This window comes from Capra hircus, chromosome 10 (genome assembly GCF_001704415.2).
Source record: "Capra hircus breed San Clemente chromosome 10, ASM170441v1, whole genome shotgun sequence".
Lineage (NCBI taxonomy): Eukaryota > Metazoa > Chordata > Mammalia > Artiodactyla > Bovidae > Capra > Capra hircus.
In genome coordinates this window covers 95,699,628-95,721,980 of record NC_030817.1, presented here as the reverse complement: position 1 = coordinate 95,721,980, position 22,353 = coordinate 95,699,628, and positions in this window count along the sequence as shown.

Sequence of the window (22,353 nt, the reverse complement as noted above, 5' to 3'; positions counted from 1 at the left end):
GGTTGACCAAATATATACTTTCAGCAGCAGCCGTGTGTGCGTGTTGACTCTTCCCACCTCCCTCACCAACACTGAGCTTTTAACAATCTGTTAAATGTTTCTCAATATGATAGGCGAAAATGGGTATCTTAGCGTTCTAGTTTGCAATTCTTTGTTTCTCAGTAAGGTTGAGTATATTTTCTTATGTTATCAGCTACTTGTTTTGGTCAGAAATTTTTGGTTACCAGGAGCAAAAAGCTATTTGAACTAGCTTAAATTTAAAAGGAAAAGGGGGAAAAAAAAAGGAAGAGGTTGTTTGTTTTATAATAGCACAGAGCAGTTATGTAAACAAATCACTGCCTTGCCTTACGGGAAGCTGAACATCACCCATCCCTACTCCCAAAGCTACTTCCTCCACTGCTCACCCTCTGGGGACCAGGAGGGGTCTGCGTCTCTCCACTCGGCTCCACTCTCTCCTCCTCGTTTCCTGAAGCTCCTCCACTTAAGAGGAGAAAGCGCCCTCTTTGCTTTCATTTTCAAAGAAAACATACTTAAATGTAATAGTGTCATACCCACCCCAATCCCTTCCCTCAGCGGCAAACTGATTTTTCGTATCTTTTTAGTTTTTTGTATTTTTTTGCTCTGTGAATGATGATGATGGTGGTGGTAGCTCCCGGTAACTGAGCATTTAGTATGTTCCTAGGTGGCGCAGTGGTAAAGAATCTGTCTGCCAATGTAGGAGACGCAAGAGAGCATGTTCAGTCCCAAGTTGGGAAGACCATGCCCCCCGCCAACCCTGGAGCAGGAAATGGCAAGCCATCCCCGTCTTCTTGCCAGGAAAATTCCAGGGATAGAGCAGCCTGGTAAGCTATAGTCCATAGGGTGGCAAAGAGTCAGACACGACTGAGCAGCTGAGCTCATATACACAGCATTGTTCCAAGATATCACATGTTATAATACTTGTAAGACAACCAGTTGACGATAATACAGTTATTCCTCAATTTTATAGATGAGGCAACTGAGGTTAAATAATTTATCAAAAGCCATACAGCTAATGATGTCAGAGCCAGGATTCCAATCCAGGGGATTTGAATCTGAAACACACACACATACACACACTACAAATTAAAAAAAACGTTTTTAATATAGTTTAAAATATCACAGTTCATTTCCTGCATTTTTTCATGCATATAAATTACGGATTGAACCCCATTTTATTAACTACAAGTCCTACTTCCTTGTGCGGAACGGGCAGTCTACGGCAAGCCCCCTGCCTGATGCTCCCTGATTCTCTCTCCTTCCATGGTTGCCTGCTTGTCTTTTGCCTGTTTTTCTATGAGGTGCTTTTCTTTTCCTTATGGACTTCCACGAGCTCCTTGAAGAGCAACTGTTGTGAATGCATTTTCTCATTTTGTTCTTTGTCTCCGTGCCTTGTGCTGCAAAGGAGTTTTAAAGCACAATGTGATTCTATCTACTGATCTTTTCTCTCATCGTTACTGACTTCCATGCCGTGCTGTGAAACCCCTTTCTCAACGCAAGTTATGCAGCCTTTCTCTCCTTTGTGCTGTCTTCTCTTACTGTTAGTGACCCTCATGTCGTGCCGGGAAAACACCTTTTAAAAGTCAACTCAAAATTGTAAACCCTTCCTCTCCTCTCACCCGCCTTTATATTCTCTACTTCCTTTATGGCTTCTGTCCTGCGTTGAAATATCTGATCCATTTCCCTTCATTTTCTCTATTGCTTTTATAGTTTTTGCCTCGTCTTTAAATATATAATCCTTGTCAAATTTGTTCTTAAGATCAAATTAATCATCTCTCAAATAATTATCCCCAAACAGTCAGTTGACTAAGCCACTTTCACGCTGACCTCAGAGTCTTGCTGTCCGTGGCATGACTGTCTGTAGAGCTCCAGAGCAAGGCCTTGGAGTTGGACGGACTTGGGCTCTGGGCTCCGCTCCGCTACATGCTGGCCGTGTGACTCTGAGCGGGTCGAGTTCTCTGGGCTTATGTTTCCTGCTGTGTAAAGTGCTGATCATCAGGATTCCTGAGTCACAGGACTTCTGGGGGATGCAGTGATGCCACACATTCAGAGGGCTTAACAAACACCGTCCGAATTATCATTCCCTGAGTCCCCACCGCCTGCTTTCCAAGAGCCTCTATCTGGGCCCCCACTGTGTCTGTCCACTTCTGCCCCATAGTCACACCATTTACATGCCCCTGGTTACAGCATACTTTATATCCACTGGACTGTAAGCTTCTTGAGGACAAAGATGATCTTTTTATCTTCAGGTGCTCAATAAATACCCACTGAAAGAAGAGTGAGTAGTACGAGCTCCTCTCCTTCTTTCATTTCTTGCACATTTTCTTGGCTCCTCTTGAGTATATTTTTCTTCAAATTAATTTTAATTAATTTGCAAAGGTCTTCTCCGAGGCACTAATGGGATTTTTATTGGCATTACAACAAGTGAATGGGGTAATTTGAGGAGCATCAACCTTGCAACCTAGGAAACGTGATGATCTGTGCTCCCATATCCCAGATCTCCTTTGTTGAGTTTTGCTAAGCTGTGTTGGCCTTGCCTGCTTGCCTGGAACTTCATTCCTGGGTATTTTTTTGCCATTCGTTTTGCTCTTTTGAAGCCATCTCATCTGTGATAGTGACTGAACACCTAGGATCTTGGTTATATTCCTTCCTGCTGGCATCAGTGGTTAAGAGCACTAGCTCTAGTGTTCAGGAGATCTGAGTGTGAATCCACTTAAACAGTGTGTGACCTTGAGAAATCACCTACCACCCTTAGTCTCAGTTTCCTAGTCTGCTCCACAGGCTCACTGTGAAGATCAAATAAGATATTATAGGTAAAGCTTTTAGGATGCTGCTAGGTAATGTGCAAATATGCAATAAATATCTGCTATTATGATTACTTAGTAATTTTAATGACATAAATATTTCATAACTCTAAGCAATGTACTATCATGCTGGGTGTTTTACTATTACTATACACAAAAAATATTTCCAATTCCTCTCCCCACCTCATCTCTTTGGTTGCTGGGAGATCTTTCGGTTCACTAAGCATACGTGTCAAGTAGTCAGTCAAGTGACTTTCCAGATTCTTAAAGATGAAGCTGATGTGGAGATGTTGTAAGAATGAAATTGCTTTGCCTGAGACCAGATGGAGACTAGGGCTGGGGGACAGGAAATCTTGAGAGGGATGAGGAGGGTTTAGGAGAAAGATTCTGGGGAGTGAGAGAGACCAGGGAGAGAAGGGCAGAGCAGAAATATCAAATGTCAAGAGGATTTGGGAGGGAAAGCTGCACCCCCTCTTATCTCCTCCACTCCTACTCATCTCATGGCTACCATGAGTGGGTTTTTTTTCCCCCAACACCAGTAAGTGTTTCTCTGAAACCAATTCAACTGATTCTGACACTGTCTATCTGGAAGTGGCATCAGATCCCACACCCGTCCTATGAGACTATCCCCCTGCCCCATTTCAGATACTAATCACAAGTCCAAGTTGTCATCCCTGTTTGTGGCTGAATGGGTAGAGATTAGAGGCACCGATTATGCCCTCCTACATTCAGTGAATTTCCTAGAGTGGCTCACAGAACTCAGAGAAACCTTTTACTTTCTAGATCCCCAGTTAATTACAAAAGGATGTAACTCAGAAACAGCCAGATAGAAGCAAAGCACAGGGCAAGGTACCAGGAAAAGGTGCGGTGCTTATGTGCCCCCCAGGAGTGCACCTCACTCCCCAGATCTCCACGCATGTGCCATCCCAGGAGCTCTGCAAACCCAGTCCTTTTGGGTTTTTATGAAGCCCTCATTACATAGGCAAGATTGATTAAATCTTGGCCGTTGGCGATTGATTCAACCTCTCAGCCGTCTTCCCTCCCGGGAGGTGGGCAGGACCAGAAGTTCCAACCTTTAATCATGTTGGTTTCCCTGGCAACCAGCCCCCATCCTTAGGGGCTTTCCATAAGTCACCTCATTAGCATAAATTCAGGTGTGGTTGAAAGAGGTTTGTTATGAAGAGCAAGACACTTTGGTTGCTTTTAATGCCTAGGAAATTCCAAGGATTTTAGGGCTCTGTATCAGAAGCTGGGGACAAGGACGAAACACATATTTTTTATTATAAATCATAATAGAAAAGCAGGAAGTTTTGAGCCTCCTCCTCCCCGGCCCAGATATCTGTCTGGGTCTTTCCATGGGGCCCTTTTGTCTCCAGACAGAGCAACTGACTTGCCTCTGAGCTTTACCTGCTTACAATAGGTCCTTAGGCCCTCTGGCCCTGCAGAGACCTGAGCCCACCAGGAAGCCGTGCAGGTCCCCAGTGGCATGGGGCTGGGGTGTGGGGGTGCTGTGCGCAGTAGGAGTGGGGACTCGGCTCACTGGTCCTGGGCCCGGCCTGGCCACAGAGGCCCTGCCTGGGGGTGGGGGTTGGGGAGGAGACCTGCAGCCCTGTCGGCCTGGGTGTGGGGACAGAGCCCAGAGGCTCGTTCCCTGCCCAGAGCCCTCCCCGCTGGCTGCTCCTGGCAGCTGGGCACCATTTCCGCAGTTCAGCGAGTTTACCAGGAGTGGAAGACTTTAACTACCACCATCACCCTCTCCCCACTTTACTGACCCAACCCACCCCCACCCCCCAGCAATTTGCAGCCCTGCCTCTCCCCTTGTGTCCACGCAGTCTGAAATTCAGCATCAAGTCCCTCTGATGCCACTGCTTATTTCTTACCAACACCATGTGTGAATAAGTGTATTCTCTTATTGCTGGGCCCCAGTGAGTTTCCTGACAGGACTCCCACAGGGCGCGTGCACTAGGAAGTGTCCTGGCAGGAAGCAGATGGCACACTCTGACTGGGTAATTTGAAGAATGAAGCAAAGGGACTTTTTACAAGGAGAAGACGGGGTGCAGGGAAGCCCCCAAAAGATGGTACGGCGCCCTCAACTGGTTGCAACTGGGCACCTTTCTCTCTAGGGCTGAAGGGACAAGAGAGCTAGCAGGTTTCAACACCAGGACACAAGCAGGGGTCAGGGGGAGGGGGAGAACCGCCTAGAAGGAGCTGCATCCTTGAGCAGAGGGCAGCAGTCATGCCCTCAGGGCCCTGCAGTGGGAAGTTGGGGGTACAGACCCAACTGCACTCTCCCCATTCTCCTGCAGCACTGCCCCTTGGCTGTACACAGTGAGGAGCCAGGGGGCAATGGAGCTCTTTGAAACACTGGGTCTTGGGGCTGGAGAGGTGTGGATTGCCAGGGTGAGATTGGCCACCCCAGCCAAGAGTCACACATCAGTCCCCAGGGAAGTAATGGTAAACACACAGCAAGGCCCGTGAGCCAGACTCTTATAAGCTACATTTGTATTAACGTATCTAATCCCCACTACGGTCCTCTGAGGTAGATGCTATTTTTGTCAGCATTTCTCAGGGAAACTAGGCTCAGAGAGGTAAGATCCTTTCCCAGGATCACCCAGCTACCAAGAGGCAGAGCTGGAACCCGGATCCAGGCAGCCCAGCCCAGAGTCTGAGGTCCGGGACACAGCCATGTGCTGTCCCCCAACTCCCACATCAGGGTCCCCAGGAGAGCTGCCTTCCCATGGCTCTGCACTGTGAAATGTGCTCCGGATCCTAATCGGAAGGCAGGACCCCTAGTAAGGTAAGGTACACTCAAGAACTTCACTCAGGGGGAGCTGACGGCGAGAGATCGAGCTGGCAGCAGATGAAAAGAGCAATCAGGTTGGCTGCATCAGCTGACGGCCTGCAGCCCTGCATGTGTTAAAATCAGCATTTCAGCTCCCCAGTCCCAGTGAGAACCCTGGCCCCAAGCCCTCCTCAGCCGTGAATTTGCCCTGTGTCTCTGGGCCAGATGGGTGACCAGATGCCCTGTCTGAGTCCCAGCAACACTTCTTATCAGCTGGGTCTGGGCTGTCATAACAAAATATCCAAGACCGGATGGCTGATATTACGAAGGTTTATTTCCCACAGTTCAGGAGCCAGAAGTTGGGCATCTCAGTGCATCAGCGGGCTCGGTTCCTCCGAGCCTTGTGAGGAGAATCTGTTCATGCCGCTGTCCCGTTCCTCCGCTTGTAAATGCTGTTCTCCCTGTCTTCCTCCCTCTGTATAGATTTCTCTGTGTCCAAATCATTCCCCGCCCCCTGTCATCCCCCCCCCACCCCACACACACACTGCGTTTTTTGGCTGCACCACTCAGCCAGTGGGATCCCAGTTCCCCAACCAGGGGTTGAACCTGTGGCTTCTGCAGTGGCAGTATGAGGTCCTAACCACTGGACCACCAGGGAACTCTGCCAATCTCCCCTCTTTGATAGGGACAACAGTCACACTGGGTTAGGGGCCATCCTAGACCGTCTGTGGATCCTATTTCCAAATAAGTGCCCATTCCGAGGTGAACAGCATCTTTTGGGGGGACACACGTCAGCTGATGACACTGTCACTCCAGCCGCCTTAAGAGCCGAGACATTCACTCAGTGCTTCATTGGCTCCCTCCACGCCTGCAGTGTGTGCTGCGCCCCAGATGTTCTGAGACGCAAAGACATCGACACCGAGGACTGGTTCCCTGAGGTCAAGATGCTCATAGCCCAGGGAGGCAAACCCGTGAACAGCTAACAGGAGGGAAGAGATAGAAGGGTTGAGCGGTCTGGGAGAGAGTTAGGGGGTGACGGGGGATGCCAAGAATCGCTTTAAGTCCTGTGTAAACCAACCTTCCATGAATCCACTTGCACTTATTGTCCAAGTCACTGGTTTCACGTTTGCTGTGCATTTGATGGGGTGGGGGGAGATGAGGGGGTGGAGTAGGGTGCAGAGGAGGGCTTCCTATTTCCTTATTGAACAAGAAATTTTTTTTAAAAAAGTAAGTCTTCCAAACGTATTCCAAACTGACTCTCTCAATAAATTCTTGAAAAAAAAATTCTCTCAAAACCTGAATCTGGTGCCTGGGTTTCTTACAGTCTGTTTCCCTAAGTTCTAATCCTGGCTCCTGCCTTGCTGAGGAAAGCATGAGCTTCCCTGATTCTGCTCCAGCCCAGCTCTGAAGAGAGGGGTCTTCCCTTCCAACCATCAGCCAGCATTCTCCAGCACAAAGAAGTGTGTTTCCCCAGGGAGCCCGTGCTTTCAGCTGGAGTCTTCAGAATGACACTAGGGTAAAAAACATGTCCTGTTTTGAGTATTTAGTCTGCCCAACATTGAGCTAAGCACATATACCCACCTAAGTTCATTTTACCCTCATACGTATGCTGATCTACAAGTGATGGGACTTGGAGAGGAGAAGGCCCTTGCTTACAGTTACAGATGAGGCAACCATCAACAGCTGCTCAGGCTCTGCCCTGCAGAGCCCCAGGTGGTGGCACTCATGAACTCTGTGAATCAGCTGGTAAGATCCAGTGCTAAGATTTGAACTGAGGTCTTACTGGCTCCCCAGCCCATGATGTCAATCACTCTGCTACAGGCCTTCCTTTTAAAAAGAAATGCTGGGAGGGACTTCAGGGACTACCTTGCCCAGAGGCTGCAAACTGGGGAACCAAGAAGTCATGTGCAACCCGTTTCATATGTCTGGCACATTGGATTTGACATTTACAAATTAGAAAGTATTTACAAATTATTGCTTCACATAAAAATCCAGTTTTTGTCTTCTCAGAAGACACTGGGCTCATTCTTACAAGACGGCATCTGATGGGCCTGAGCAATGTCTCTCCTTCCACGGGGCATGAGTTCTCTACTCCACAGAAGCTCCCACACAGCCTTTGGTCTCAGACACCTGCCTGCCCCACTCCTGTGCATCACCTGCCCGGCCCCGCAGGCACTGGACTCTGAGACTTTAGCTGCAAATACCCAGCATGCATACGCAAGTCCTTGCCTGCTAGGTACTCACCAAACAAAAGACACCTCCCAGCCACCGCTTCCTCCCCGGCATGTCCTGCTTCTCTCCCTGGAGATACTCCTACTCGTTCTTCATTCTTCGAGGTTTCGCTGTCACACCGTGATGCAGCCTCCTTCCATCGCGCCTCTGATTGCCCCTCAAGCATTACGATCAGCTGTTTACTTGTCGCCTCTCCAGACAATGGGCTTCCCGAGCACGGAGAGAGTCTTTGATCTCCGCCTCCCCAGTGCCCAGCGTGATGTCTGCCCCAGTGGCTACGTGACTCTAATCAGCATTTATTCCGTTCTGTTTCTCTTTCCCTCTTTCTCCCTACAGGCAGGAAAACTGAGGATCAGAAAGGACATGTCACAGACTAGAAAGAGGACAGAAAGAACCTGTTCTTTGGTGACCATGAATTCCCACTCTCTTGTTTTCTAGAGCAGTGCATTCGGGGAGCAGGAGCTGGCTCAAGGACAACAGTTGGTCTTCTAACGTCTAGTTTAGGGCTCACAATCTCTTTTTCTACAGACAAATTCTGGCTCATGTCTTGCCCACAGCAGAAGTGTGTGCTCCCTGTCTGACTCTACTCCCATCTCAGCTCCAAAGAGCGGAGTCTTTCCTTCCAGACTCAGCACAGAGGACACTGCTCCCTCAGGAGGCCCTCAGATTCCGCTTGACATGGGATTCAGCCCCTGCTGAGCTGTTAGTGACATTCCTCTTGAGTTCTATTTTGGAGCAGACTCAGGGAGCTTCTCTGGATTTCTAGAACATTTAATAACATAACCTGGGCAAGCAAGGATTTTGGGGACCATTGGCATTTTGCAATTCTCTGAGCTAAAAGAAGGCTGTCTGACTTAATCCATTTCAGAGTTGCTGATAAGAACGCAGAGGAAAAGCTCAGTCCGAGGGCTGGAGGTTATTCCTGACCCAACCACATTGCTGTCCTTATTAATAGAGCACTGCTTCCAGTCCCAGGACCTCCAGCTCTGCTGGGTTCCCCTGTGTGACTGCTATTCATAGACTCTGAGAGGTCTCAGCTTTCAGGCAGCCAGCCAAAGCCTGCCCGGCTCACTTCCCCTCCTGCAGGGGCTGCATCTGCCTGCTGAGGCCAGCGGTCCAGATTGCAGCTGGTACTATTTCTCTCACTCTCTTTCCTTTGATGATGAACACTCTTCTAAGCCCCATCTGATTCTGTTCGCCATTCACTAAGCTCTTCTCAGACTTTCAGCTGGGGGCTGGATGGGGGTCTCTGCCCTCATAGAGCTTATGGTCCTGTGGGAAGGACAGAAAATGAGGAGTTGTCAAAAAGCAAATTGTTGTTACTCAGCCACTAAATCACATCTGACTCTGCGACCCCATGGATTGAAGCACGCCAGGCTTCCCTGTCCTTCAGTATCTCCCAGAGTTTGCTCAAAGTCATGTTCGTTGAGTCAATGATGCCTTCCAACCATCTCATCCTCTGTCGCCCTCTCTCCTCCTGCACTCAGTCTTTCCCAGTACCAGGGTATTTTCCAATGAGTCAGCTCTTCACATCAACTGGCAAAAGTACTGGAGCTTCAGCTTCAGCATCAGTCCTTCCAATAAATATTCAGGGTTGATTTCCTTTAGGATTGGCTGGTTTGATCTCCTTACTGTCTAAGGGACTCTCAGGAGTCTTCTCCAGCACCACAGTTTGAAAGCATCAGTTCTTCAGTACTCAGCCTTCTTTATGGTCCAACTCACATCCGTACATGACTACTGGAAAAACCATGACTTCAACTGGACGGACCTTTGTCAGCAAAGTGATGTATCTGCTTTTTAATACAATGTCTAGTTTGGTCATAGCTTTTCTTCCAAGGAGCAAGCGTCTTTTAATTTCATGGCTGCAGTCAACATCCACAGTGATTCTGGAGTCCAAGAAAATGAAATCTGTCACTGTTTCCACTTCTTCCCCATCTATTTTCCATGACATGATGGGACTGTGTGTCATGATCTTCGTTTTTTTGAAAGTTGAGTTTTAAGCCAGCTTTTTCACTCTTCTTTTTCACTTTCATCAAGAGGTTCTTTAATTCCTCTTGGCTTTCTGCCGTATGGGTGATGTCATCTGCATATCTGAGGTTGTTGATATTTCTCCTGGCAGTCTTGATTCCAGCTTGTGATTCATCCAGCCCAGCATTTCGCATTATGTACTCTGCATATAAGTTAAATAAGCAGGGTGACAATATACAGCCTTGACGTACTTCTTTCCCAATTTTTGAAATAGTCCATTGTTCCAGTTCAATTCTAACTGGTGCTTCTTGTCCTGCATACAGGCTTCTCGGGAGACAGGTAAGGAGGTGTGGTATTCCCATCTCTCTAAGAATTTTCCATTGTTTGTAGTGATCTACACAAAGGCTTTAGTGTAGTCAATGAAGTAGAAGTAGATTTTTTTTTGGAATTCCACTGTCTTCTTCATGATCCAGCATATATTGGCAAGTTGATCTCTGGTTCTTCTGCCTTTTCTAAATCTAGTTTGTACATCTGAAATTTCTTGGTTCATGTACTACTGAAGCCTAGCTTGAAGGATTTTGTGCATAATCTTGCTAGCATGTGAAATGAGTGCAGTTGTGCAGTAGTTTGAACATTCTTTGGCATTGCTTTCCTTTTGGATTGGAATGAACATGGACCTTTTCCAGTCCTGTGGCCACTGCTGAGTTTTCCAAATTTTCTGGCATATTGAAAGCAGCACTTTAACAACACTGTCTTTTAGGGTTAGAAATAGCTCAGCTGGAATTCCATCATCTCCACTAGCTTTATTCATAGTAATGATTCCTAAGGCCAAATGATACAAATAAATAGAATACAGCCAAACAGTTACAGCATGTGATGAGATACCAAGACCAGGAAATATGTGATGGGGAGTATTAAAAAATGAAAATGGGACTTCCCTGGTGGTCCAGTGGTTTAAAATCCACCTTCCAATGCAGGGGACGAGGGTTTGATCCCTGCTAGCGCCAAAGAATTGATGCTTTTGAACTGTGGTGCTGGAGAAGACTCTTGTGGGTCCCTTGGACTGCAAGGAGATCCAGCCAGTCCATCCTAAAGGAGACCAGTCCTGGGTGTTGATTGGAAGGACTGATGCTGAGGTTGAAACTTCAATAGTTTGGCCACCTCATGCAAAGAGTTGACTCATTGGAAAAGACCCTGATGCTGGGAAAGGAGGGAATTGAAGAGAAGGGGGTGACAGAGGATGAGATGGTTGGAGGGCATCACCAACTCAATGGACATGAGTTTGAGCAAACTCTAGGAGATAGTGAAGGACATGGAAGCCTCACGTGTTGCCATCCATGGGGTCGCAAAGAGTGGGACACAGCTTAGTGACTCAGCAACAAGGGAACTAAAATTCCACATGCCACGGGGCAACTAAGCCTGGATGCCAACACTAGAGAGAACACCACAGCTAGAGAATCCCATGTGCTGGAGTGAAGACTCAGTGCAGCTAAAAAAATTTTTAAGTTAAAAAAAAAAATGCTTGAAGTAATATAGGTGTTGCCATCCAAAGCAGCCATGAAAGGGGGGTTGATAGCCCTAGTGATGGGTAGGGAAAGGTGCTGAAGATAAGCTATTACCAAGGGCCGCATCCAAAGACCACCAGGGGCAAAATGTAGGCTGTCAAAGGTCGTCAAAAGCTAGGTCTGTTTATCTTGCAGTGGTAAGGGAGAGTCGCCCAGAGGAACCACGAGGCGGGATGGGTGGCGGTGGGGGTTGAGAAGCTTTCTTAGAGACTTTGGCCTTGGGTGATTCTGTGGTGGGATTAAGGAAGCAGGTTCTGGATTGGATATTGTCAAGGAGCAAGGGCAGTTCGCTCATGGGGTGTCTTAACACGCTTTACCGAGGAGACAGTGAAAAAGCAGGAATCATTCACATTAATACAAGGAGGGGGTGTGCAGTTATTTTTGTGGTTCTGAATGGCTTTTTCTCTGCCATGTTCAAAACACAGATGCGGCGTGACCCTGGCTGAGTCCAGCCTCACTGGACTCAGTCTGTATTCTGTGAACACTGAGTATTATTTATACTCAGATGGGAACATCAGGGTCTGGCCGACAGCAGAGCCAGTTTTCACTTCCTCATTGATAAAAGGAAAAAAATCTGATTTCTAAATTTGGAAAAATACACACAGACACGTATATGTGTGTGTGTGTGTGTGTGTTTGTGTGTGTGTGTGCGCATTACACCACACATGTCTATGTATACACGGGTGTGTATGATGTGTTTGTATGACAGAAATCAAATCATGATTTATTAACAGTGCTTCTTCTTTTTTTTTCAGTAGTTGACAAGCCTTTGTGGTATTTTTAAGGTCTGAAAGTTTCACGTGAAATACATTCTGGCTTCTGCTGAGTAAAAAGGGGAAGATTTGGCAACAATAAGCTCACATGAATTTCTTTTCCAAAACAAATTATACCAGGATCTTTTGGATAAAGAAGGTACCGAAACCCTCAAGCCCCGCCCTGCTCTCTGATATTTAAAATTAGGAAAGTTCATTGTGATGCTCCTGACCCCATAGAGACCCCGTATGCTAGTCACCCCCATAGAAATTTATAGTAAGGGAAAGGAAATCTGGGTTTATGGGAGGAGCTGAGTTCACATGGCTGAAAGCCCCTCTGAATCCAACTGCCATGCTTGGGATAGTGCTTAGAAAGAAGAGCTGAGTGGAGGATGTTCCCCAGGGGAGCTGAAATTTGGTGTCAAGCAGAAGGCACATCTGTGGTATCAACAGGAAGGCTCAGACCAGCCAGAGTGAGCTACTGCAGTGGACAAGCGTCCAGAGGACTGTGCAAGACCCGAGTTCAACAGCAGTGCCTTGCCAGGTCTCCCGCATTGCAGGCAGGTTCTTTACCAGACGAGCCGCAAGGGAAGCCCGTTAGTTGCTCACTTGTGTCCAACTCTTTGTGACCCCGTGGATGGTAGCCCACCAGGCTCCTCTGTCCGTGGAATTCTCCAGGCAAGAATACCAGAGTGGGTAGCTAGTCCCTTCTCCAGGAGAACCCCCCAACCCAGGGATTGAGCCTGGGTCTCCTGCAGTAAAGGCAAATTCTTTACCGTCTGAGCCACCAGGGAAGCCCTAGGTAGTAGCAGGCACTGTAGTAGAAAAGGATTTATTGGAAGGCCGGGCAGCCTCCAGTAAACAGACTCTAGGCCACCGAGTGGATAACTGGGACCTCAGGCTTTGCAACCTGCTTTCTTATCTCAGCAAGTGGACAGTCCACCTAAGTTCTGTGACAAGTGCTCAGCTGACTTTTCTCTGTGTGGTCAGTCCTGGCTTCTTTCCCGAATGAGAAGGCTCTATGAGACTGGGTTCCAAAATCACTGCGGGTGGTGATTGCAGTCATGAAACTAAAAGACGCTTACTCCTTGGAAGGAAAGTTGTGACCAACCTAGACAGCATATTAAAAAGCAGAGACATTACTTTGTCAACAGAGGTGCGTCTAGTCAAGGCTATGGTTTTTCCAGTGGTCATGTATGGATGTGAGAGTTGGACTATAAAGAAAGCTGAGTGCCAAAGAATTGATGCTTTTGAACTGTGGTGTCAAGAAGACTCTTGAGAGTCCCTTGGACTGCAAGGAGATCCAACCAGTCCATCCTAAAGGAAATCAGTCCTGAATATTTATTGGAAGGACTGATGCTAAAGATGAAACTCCAATACTTTGGCCACCAGATGCAAAGAACTGAATTATTGGAAGAGACCCTGATTATGGAAAAGATTGAGGCCAGGAGGAGAAGGGGACAATGGAGGATGAGATGGTTGGATGGCATCACTGACTCAATGGACAGGAGTTTGAGTAAACTCCGGGAGCTGGTGATGGACAGGGAGGCCTGGCGTGCTGTGGTTCGTGGGGTTGCAAAGAGTCGGACACGACTGAGCGACTGAACTGAACTGATATGACTGAGTCCCATCTACCTCTCTGCCTTCATCTCGTAGCCTGCGGGCTCTTCCTCACTCTGCTCCAGCCACACTGGCTGCTTTGTCAGCACACTATGCACATTGTACCTCAGGGCCTTTGCACCTGCTGCTTTCTTGGCCTGAGCTCTTCATAAGCCTGGACACTTTTCATCAGTCAGGACTTCTCTGCCCACTCTGTCTAATGAAGTCTCCCCTCTCACCTCCCATCACTCTATCCTATTACTCTGTCTCACTTTTCTTCATAGCACATGTTATGCTCTGAAATGGTTCCGTTTACTCTGTTTATGGTCAATTATTGCTTTTCCTTTTTCACTGAAATTCATGTTTGTCTGTCTTGATTATCGACAAATTGCCAGTGTGTAGGATCGTGCCTGGCACATAGTAGGAGCTTCATAGCTATTTGTTGAATAAATGGTGACCCTTTCATCCTTTGCACTGGGGGCCAGTTCACAGCCGCCTGTCCCTAACTGATCTCTTGTGGGAAGCGTGGCAGGTGTGCTGTGCTGGACAAAGCCTTGGACTTGAGGTTCACTCCACCGCTGCCATTTTTTTTATGCTTTGAGGCTCTGTTTTCTCTAAAAGATGTACAATGAGTTAACCATACAGGCTGTGAACTTGCTCTTAGGGGGAGGGTAAGTAATCTTTGGTGTGTTTGTGAACTCTGGAGGGGGTGGAGAATATGAGTAACCAGCTTCCTGAAGCAGACTGAGAGCCAGAAAAGTGAATTAAAAAAAAAAAAAAAAGCCTCTGTGGGCACAGAAGCTGACTCGGCCGCACCTTCCTGGAAGCCTGAGCCAGTAGGCACCTTGGGGAACAGTGGAAGAGCCCAGCCCTGGAGGTCCCCCTGCAGCAGAAGTGAGGAAGGTGCCTAGTGTGGGCAGAGCTGCCTCCCTGAGCGAGGTGGGAGCTGGCTCCAGGAGTTCCCTGGGGCAGGACGCCCCGGGAGGAGGGGAGGGAGGCTGTGGATGTTCGAAAGTCTCCCAACTTTCAGTTCCTGTCTGTTCTGGGGAGCTTGGCTTACCTCCTCTGGGCAGAATTAGCTGCTCCTTCTCCAGGGCTCCTGCTGAAAATGGCCCATGAATCTGTGAATGCCATCATCTGGCTATATTGATATTTTTATCCATGCATCTCTTTCTGTCCTAAATTCTAAACTCTTGGGATGAAGGAACCATGAGTTTTCAATTTACATCCAGAGGCAGCATCAGGCAGGACTGCTTTTCCAGGGCTGCCACTGAAAATGGTCCACACGTTGGGGATGGCGATTACTGGGTTGACTGGAATTGTTTATTCACAGGGATGTGTCTCTGTTGGCAGGGCTCATGTGTTTCGATCTTGTGTGCCCAGCTCTGAGAATGTAGGATGGACAGTCAGCAACGGTTTGCTGAATGATCAAAGAACACTCCAGACTGCCTGGTGGAATTCCCATTCCCATGAGAATCCTATGAATGTACGCACAACTGCGGCTCTGTCTGTGACATCTCTCTCCGTAACTAGATTAGGACTATAGCCAGCGTGAGGTTTTGTCTCTTTCAAAACACCTACTACCTTTTTTTTGAACAGTAAAAGGTAACTGAAGGATCAGGAAGTTGACCATCCATTGAGCTCTTGCAGTAACACCCTCATGACAATGTGTCTTCTGATTGATAGAGGGAATCACTCAAAACAAGATTTGAACCCAGGTCAAGGGGAGGCCAGAGCCAGGACACTTCTGATGCATCAGGCCACCTGAGGGGCCATGATGAAACCTCTCTGATCCAGTGACTGTGAGCTTGAATGATCTGCCCTCTTCCAGCGCATGTGGGGAGAAAGTTATTCAGGCCCACAGCTGGGAGCCTACCAGAACCAAGATTCCTGCAGCGGAGGTTGAAGGGGTATTTGGGCACTTGCTGGACACAGGTTGCTCTCTGCAGAAGGCACAGCTTCTGGAGGCCTCTAATTACCAGCTAATGATTGACATGGCTGCCAGGGCCCCAGACTAAATAAGCAATGGGCCCCCCTGTGACCTCACCCACTGATCTTATCTGCAACAGGAGGACACCAGCCACACAGTGGCTTTGCTTCTAGGACACACGCAAACTGCCGTCCTCGGGGGCCCGGTGCGGCCAGAAGACGGCCCCCTTGTCCAGTCCCTGCCTGTCCTGGCCTTGCTGAGCAGGTGGCCTGTCGTCTCCCAGCAGCATCCCACACCCAGTGTCTGTGATGGCGATGTGTCTGCACTGCTCTCCATGGCCTTCAGCCCTTCAAACTCCACTGCAGCGGAGACGCCTGTTGTCTCTGGAGAGGTTCCCAAAGCTCAGATCAAAGCTGTTCTCTCTCCCATGAGCGCCACTCCCAGGCCTTTCCGTCCATTGCTAGGATCTTCTTCCTGGATCTGCTCTTTCCCGAATCCGCCAGCTGAGAATTCGGCAGTTCATGGGCTGAGTTCCTTGTGGTTGTGAATATTCAAGCCGAAATACTCAAGCTTGGGGAGGCTTTCTTTGTGACTCTGAGGCCTGTAGTTCTAAGATCCCCCTTATTTCTGATAAACCCTTCAGAAGGAACAGTGTGGACCCTGGGGTTGACCCTCTTCTCCTTGGGAGCCATGCATCAGTGGGCAACCCCGTTTGTCCATCTCCCTGGACCTCCAGCTTCTCATCTGTACAATGGGATGTTAACAGCCACCCTACAGGATTATTGTGAGGCAAGTGGAAGTTTATAAAACTCCTTGCACAGTGCCAGACATATACAGGGTGGCTGTGGGCCAAGGTAGGTCTGCTGTCTGTGCAGAACCCTGGCCACGGGCCTGAACTGAAGCACTTGAGGGTGGACGAGAAGCCCATTGCCAAAGGCAGGGCAATTCAAGGGCCTGCTCCCTTCTCTCCCTTATTTCTATACTCCTTAGATATGGATTTCATGTTTCCCTGTTTCCCAAACATAAACTGCAAGTGCAAAGGTCCTAGGGCAGAAATGAGCTTAGGGAGTTCCCAGAACAGAAAGAAGGCTACATAATGGGGAAGCAGCGGGAGAGGGAAAGAACAGGAGGACAGGTGGGCAGGAGAGTTGCCGAGCTTTGCACGGCTGCCACGATCGCAAGGCCCCTCCTCACTCATCCCCTGCCTCCCCAAATTCAGAAGAGACTGCTTGGCTCTGAACTCCTTCCACGTTTGAGTTGCACTCTCTCGTGTACATCTAACGCTTTCTGACTTGGAAGTTATTTCTGGGCTCGTCCGACTCTGAGAGCTCCCCGAGGGCATCACAAGCATTATATTTTCATCTCTCTGTCTCAGGGCCCAGGGACTGGTGGGCACAGGAAAGTTCTCAGAGTTGACTGAGTGTTTGAATGAGCTGTCGCAGCAGGGCAGAGAGTGTTAATAACGCAGGAACCTGTGTCAAGAAGCACTAATGTTTCCAGCTCTCGTGTGAATCTTGTACCACTCAAGCCATCAGAGCATCAGGCTATGGTGGCCAGTGAGAAACCTCCTAGCATTCTCAGAGTTGGGCTATCAATCCCTCATCTCAGAAACGTTGATAGACATCAGGGATTGGGCTTCCCAGGTGGCGCTAGTGATCCGCCTGGCAGTGAAGGAGTCTTATGAGATGTGGGTTTCACCCCTGATTCGGGAAGATCCCCTGGAGGAAGGCATGGCAACCCACTCCAGTCTTCCTGCCAGGAGAATCCCATGGAGAGAAGGGGCCTGGCAAGCTGCAGTCCATGGGGTCACGTTGAGTTGGACATGGCTGAAGCGACTGAAGATGCATGCGTATGACTGGCGCAGTTAGGGCCGGCCGGGCATCTCTCTCTTCAGACAGGCCCTCTCTGTGTGGAATCTCGGCGACGGCTAGCTGGGCCTCTTCACAATACGGCAGCCTCATGGTAGGACTGATGCAATAAGGATTCCAGCACACAGGCCCCGGTGAACTGAGTAGAAAATGAACCTCCTTTTATAACCTAGCCTCCGAAGGCATACGATGTCATTTATGCCACGTTCTATTGGTGAAGAAGTTTCTAAAGTTGGCTTAGATTCCAGGGAGCCCCGCTTCTTGATGAGAAGAGTGACAAGACTATGCAGATACTCTTGAAAACTGCCGCGTGATGTATCTCTCCTTTCTTTTACCGCAGATTGGTTTAGGGCTGTTTGTGACCTATTTCCGGCCAATGAGAAATAAAGTTTCTGAGGACATTTTTTTCTTTCGTGATGAAGAAAGAACACTCCCTTTATGCCATCCCCCTTCTTTCCTGGGATACCTTTACGATACTTGGAGCTGTGGCAGCCGTATTGTAAGCATGAGTGAAGATACTGGTGATAGAATGGTAGGGATAGATTTGGAAGCTGGGAGGTATGTGGGTCCTTGATGACATGAATGAACTACCGCCTCCAGCTTGGAATCACTTATGACTAGATTCCTTGATATGCAGAAGTAACAAACTCCCACAGTACAAGCCCCTTTGTCTGCACTTTGTTACTTGCCACTGACCTCATCCCAACTAATGCTGCCTAGTGTGATGATGAAACACACAGGCTTTGAAACAAGATCTTTCTGGGCATAAATTCTACCTCTTCTTTTAGCCACTGCATAACCTTGGGCAAACCGTTAACCTCTCTGATCCTCCATTTCTTTACTGAGAAATGAAGGGAATAACTTTGCTTACCTCACTGGACTGATAGGAGGATTATGGAGATTGCATATGTAACATTTTGCAACGTAGAATTTGATACATCCTCCAAGCTCAATAAATTGTAACTAAGGATATGTTCAGTTCAGTTCAGTTGCTCAGCCGTGTCCGACTCTTTGTGATCCCATGAATCACAGCATGCCAGGCCTCCCTGTCCATCACCAACTCCCAGAGTTCATTCAGATTCATGTCCATCAAGTCAGTGATGCCATCCAGCCATCTCATCCTCTGTCGTCCCCTTCTCCTCCTGCCTCCAATCCCTCCCAGCATCGAAGTCTTTTCCAATGAGTCAACTCTTTGCATGAGGTGGCCAAAGTACTGGAGTTTCAGCTTTAGCATCATTCTTTCCAAAGAAATCCCAGGGTTGATCTCCTTCAGAACGGGCTGGTTGGATCTCCTTGCAGTCCAAGGGACTCTCAAGAGTCTTCTCCAACACCACAGTTCAAAAGCATCAATTCTTCAGCGCTCAGCCTTCTTCACAGTCCAACTCTCACATCCATACATGACTACTGGAAAAACCATAGCCTTGACTAGACGGACCTTAGTCAGCAAAGTAATGTCTCTGGTTTTGAATATGCTATCTAGGTTGCTCATAACCTTTCTTCCAAGGAATAAGTGTCTTTAATTTCATGACTGCAATCACCACCTGCAGTGATTTTGGAGTGCTCAAAAATAAAGTCTGACACTGTTTCCACTGTTTCTCCATCTATTTCCCATGAAGTGATGGGACTGGATGCCATGATCTTCATTTTCTGGATGTTGAGCTTTAAGCCAACTTTTTCACTCCCCTCTTTTACTTTCATCAAGAGGCTTTTTGCCAACATCCACTGGATCATGGAAAAAGCAAGAGAGTTCTAGAAAAACATCTGTTTCTGCTTTATTGACTATGCCAAAGCCTTTGACTGTGTGGATCACAAGAAACTGTGGAAAATTCTGAAAGAGATGGGAATCCCAGACCACCTAATCTGCCTCTTGAGAAATCTGTATGCAGGTCAGGAAGCAACGGTTAGAACTGGACATGGAACAACAGACTGGTTCCAAATAGGAAAAGGAGTACGTCAAGGCTGTATATTGTCACCCTGCTTATTTAACTTATATGCAGAGGACATCATGAGAAACGCTGGACTGGAAGAAACACAAGCTGGAATCAAGATTGCTGGGAGAAATATCAATAACCTCAGATATGCAGATGACACCACCTTTATGGCAGAAAGTGAAGAGGAACTAAAGAGCCTCTTGATGAAAGGATACGTAGTGATTCTAAACCCAAATGGCAGGAGCTGTCACCTTTGTGAACCCCACAGTTCTGTGAGGTGGGTGTTTACATCTCTACTTTTGGAAGCTGGAAATTAAGGGTCAGGAAGGTAAAGAGACTAGTCCTAAATCACATGGCCGGTCTGGGGGTGGAGTCAGGGCTTCCTGTCTGCTGAGTCTATCTGAGCCTTCCTTCTCCAGTTGGGCGTTTCATAAAGACTCTTACAGTCTTTGTTTCTTGGAGAACCAGCCTGTTGAGATGGTGTTCTCTGAGACCCGAAGCTTCTCCATGATTCATGCTTCCCGCCAACACCTTCTGTCAACTATCCATTCCTATTAATTCAGCTTAGCTATATCCTCCTAATGGAGATAGTGAGAGACTTCATTTTCTTGGGCTGTAAAATCACTGCAGATGGTGACTGCAGCCATGAAATTAAAAGATGCTTGCTCCTTGGAAGAAAAACTATGAACAACCTAGACAGCATATTAAAAAGCAGAGATGTTACTTTGCCAACAAAGGTCCATCTAGTCAAAGCTATGGTGTTTCCAGTAGTCATGTATGGATGTGAGAGTTGGACCATAAAGAAAGCTGAGAAGAACTGATGCTTTTGAACTGTGTTGTTGGAGAAGACTCTTGAGAGTCCCTTGGACTGCAAGGAGATCCAACCAGTCCATCCTAAGGGAAATCAGTCCTGAATATTCATTGGAAGGACTGATGCTGAAGCTGAAACTCCAGTACTTTGGCCACCTGATGAAAAGGGCTGACTCATTTGAAAAGACCCTGATGCTGGGAAAGATTGAAGGTGGGAGGAGAAGGGGACGACAGAGGATGAGATGGTTGGATGGCATCACTAATTCGATGGACATGAGTTTGAGCAGGCTCCGGGAGTTGGTGATGGACTAGAAAGCCTGGTGTGCTGCAGTCCATGGGGTCACAAAGAGTCAGACACGACTGAGCGACTGAACTGACATCCTCCCAAAGTTGCCTCCTCCCCATCCCCAAGCCAACACCTGTCTAGGCCAAAACTCCCTCACTGGGGTCACTGCAGGGTCCTATAAATGGCCTTCCCATGTCTACCCACGGTCCCTCAAATCTAGAAGATTCTTTGTAAAACACAATCAGCTTACATCCCTCCAGCAGCTCTTCACTCCTGGTGGAAAGCGCAATCTCCCCGTGAGGCCTCTGGCCTGCAGTCCCTGCTGAGTTCCGCATACCCCACCCCCTTCCTCACTACAATTAAAGCCTTGCCCTCCCACTGCCCCGCTCCAGGCACCTGCCTCCTTCGGGTCTCACTCCCGCCAACTCCTCCTGTCTCTGTCTCCTGACTTTACACCGCACAGCTTTTCATTGTGTGACTCTCCATCTGATTCTGAGTCGTTTCAGGCCTCACCTCGGCTGTGAGCCCCACGTGGGTGGTGAGGCAGTGTGGACCAGTGGCTAGGAGGATGGTCTCTGGACTCAGACCAAGTTCTTATCCTAGTTTGCTGCTTTTTGTAGACCTGTCCCAGGAGAAGTTTTACAGCTTCTTTCTGCCTTATTTTCCTAGTCTGTTAAATGAGGCTGAGGAGTGGACCCACCTCATGGGGTTGCTATGAACATTAAATGAAGCAAATGCATGTAATATTATTAGAGCAGAACATGGGTCCTGGGCAGCGCCCAGTGAAAGGAGCGACTTATTCTTCTGGTTCTGTGGGCTGCACCACCGCCCCGCACCCTCCTGGTGTCTGACATGGAGAGCCCCAGGAAGTACTTAGTTGAGGAGCAAATGGCTTGTTACTCCTGTTCCCATCACAGGCCTGTTGAGGTGGGAAGCTGGATACTGTCCCTGTTTTGCTAAGAAGGAAACGCAGTGGAGAAGCAATCTGCCTGGGACACACAGCAAGTCAGAGGTGGAGACAAGGGTCGAACTCAAGGCTCTTGATTTTCACATCCCTGTCCCCCATCCTTTCAGGGGATGGATGAGGCCCTGGGGAAAGGTGGCTGAATCCTCAGCAGGGGAGCACAAGGGACTCAGGCTGTCTCCTCCTCCCGGGGTCAAAGCTGGAGCTCTGATGCTTATCAAGATGGCCCTTCACTGGGCCATCACTGGGCACAGTCCTCACTGGGCACAGAGCCAGCGGGGTGATTAGAAGGCATCTCGCAGATGTCCTTGGGGACAAAGAAGCCAGGCAGGGAGGGGTATAGACCCCAGATCAAGAAGTGCAACACAGTGAGAGCCAGATCCCTAGCGTGATCTGAGCACCCACCATGTGCCCAGCCCGGGGCTGGGGGTGTCTGCCCAGGTGGTACACCAGCCTCCCCTCTTGCATGGAGTGAGCTTCCAAAATATAGATCTCACCTCGTTTGTCCTCTGCCGACAACTCTTTCGTGCCCCCGCCTTGGCCTGGCATTGAAGACCCTAGCCCTTGCTTGCGTCCCTCGGAAACCGTCTCATTTACTCACCTGCTGGTGTCTTGCGTATGTCCCTCCGGTACACTTCAAGCTCTGCTTAAAGATCTCTGTTGGATCTCCAGTGTCTCTCAAGCACCTGGAATCCTCTGATGCTCAGTGGATAGCCCTTAAATGCATGAATAAATGGGTGAATGAGGATGGCCCCAGCGACCTCTCTAGCCACACCCCCTGACAGTGTCCCCCTATCCCCATCCTAGATTTTATGTTCCAACAATGAAGAGCCCATTTGCAGTT